Below are 2,294 nucleotides of genomic sequence, written 5' to 3'. Positions count from 1 at the left end.
CAGGAGGATCCCAAAGTGACGTCCTCCGCGGTACGAGTCCGCAAACCACGTGAACCTACCGCCGCGGTCAAGTGTTTTCGTACCCGTCGGGGTCGATGAGATTTTCTGCGGCGACGTTTTGCTCGAAGGAAGCCTCCAGTTGCTTCTAGGAAGAGGGATCGGCATCGCAAGAGGCGTCACGGAGCTCCAAGACGGACGCACTGTCGCACTCGTAACGAACTTCCGACAGGAGGCCCAGCACCTTACGAGAGGCACCACCGTGGGTCACGCCGAGGAACTCCCGGACGCAGCCGCAATCGCCGGAATATCAGAAAGCCTCTCTTCGTGGCCACCTAAGACAACGCCGCCTTCGCAGTTTGACAGCGACCCAACCCTGCCTACCCCACAACGACGACAACTCAGTGACCTCGCCGAGTTCAATGAGTGCTTCTCTACGTCGTCAAAGGTGCGCCAAACGACTGTTGCGAAACATCGAATTGTCACTGAAGACAACGCGCTTCCTGTTCATCGGTCGTCGTACCGTGTTTCTGGGAAAGAGAGAGAATTCATCCAGAAGCAGGTCCAAGAAATGCTCGATGACGACATTGTCCAGCTCTCAAGCAGCCCATGGGCTTCACCGGTAGTCCTGGTGAAAAAGAAAGACGGGACTTTTCGGTTCTGCGTGGACTATTGCCGACTACACGCCGTAACGAAAAAGGACGTCTACCCGCTGCCACGCATCGACGACACTCTGGACCGGCTGCGCCATGCCCGATACTTTTCGTCGATGGACCTGAAGAGTGGGTACTGGCAGATCGAGGTCGACGAACGGGATCGTGAGAAGACTGGCTTCGTCACGCCGGACGGACTGTACGAATTTAAAGTGATGCCATTCGGACTGTGCACAGCACCGGCGACGTTCCAGCGCGTAATGGACACCGTTCTTTCCGGCTTGAAATGGCAAAGCTGCCTCGTCTATCTCGACGACGTCGTGGTATTCGCAAGCGACTTCGACGAGCACCTGAGACGTTTGCGAGCCGTGCTACAGGCTATCCAGAATGCTGGACTGACACTAAAGCCGTCAAAATGTCGGTTCGCTTACGGCGAGCTCAAATTCCTGGGCCATGTCGTGAGTGCTCAGGGTGTAAGCCCTGATCCTGCCAAGACATCGGCTGTTGCAGAATTTCCGAAGCCATCAGACAAGAACGCCGTAAGAAGATTTCTTGGACTGTGCGCTTACTACAGACGTTTTGTTCGCGATTTTGCCAAGATTTATGAACCGCTCACGCATCTGACCAAGGACGACGTGAACTTCCATTGGGGGGAGGAGCAAGAACAAGCGTTCAACGAACTGAGGGAAAGACTCCAGTCGCCCCCTATCCTCGGACACTTCGATCCATCAGCGGAAACGGAAGTTCACACGGACGCCAGCAACGCCGGACTCGGCGCGGTACTCGTCCAAAGACAAGACGGAGCAGAGAGGGTGATCGCTTACTCAAGCCGGGCACTGTCCAAGGCAGAGAAAAATTACTCGACGACCGACAAGGAATGTCTCGCTGTCATCTGGGCGTTAACCAAGTTCCGCCCGTACCTGTACGGGATCCCGTTTCGCGTTGTCACGGACCACCACGCTCTCTGTTGGCTCGCCAACCTCAAGGACCCGTCAGGACGCCTCGCTCGCTGGAGTCTGCGACTGCAAGAATTCGACGTGAATATTGTGCATAAGTCTGGCCGCAAGCATAACGACGCCGACTGTTTGTCTAGGGCCCCAGTCGAATCTTTTCCCGCAAGCACTAACGACGAAGACGACGCCCGTTTTCTCGGTGCAGTGACAGATGCCGACATGGGAGCACTTCAACGATACGACCCGGAACTTCGCGCCGGGATCGAACACCTCGAAGGCCAAGGAAGTTCAGTTCCGCGAGTCTTGGCCCGAGACTTGTCAAGCTTCGTTCTGCGGCGAGGCGTGCTCTTCAAGAAGAACTTCGGAACGAGCAACCCTGCTTGGCTGCTGGTTGTTCCGGCCAGCCTGCGAGAAGAAATCTTTCAAGCATGCCACGACGACCCGACGGCTGGACACCTGGGGTACAGCTGGACGCTCGCCCGTATTCGTGACAAGTACTACTGGCCGAGACTCCCGAAAACAGTCCATCTGTACACAAGGTCGTGCCATGAGTGCCAACGACGTAAGAGGCCTCCGACGAAGCCAGCAGGACTGCTGCAGCCGATACCTGCCCCGACTAGGCCTTTCCAGCAGGTCGGAATGGATTTGCTTGGGCCTTTCCCAACATCGACGCAAGGAAATCGGTGGATTA

Source organism: Ixodes scapularis, unplaced genomic scaffold (assembly GCF_016920785.2).
Source record: "Ixodes scapularis isolate PalLabHiFi unplaced genomic scaffold, ASM1692078v2 PGA_scaffold3__209_contigs__length_174095766, whole genome shotgun sequence".
Lineage (NCBI taxonomy): Eukaryota > Metazoa > Arthropoda > Arachnida > Ixodida > Ixodidae > Ixodes > Ixodes scapularis.
Note: the sequence above shows the minus strand (reverse complement) of the source record.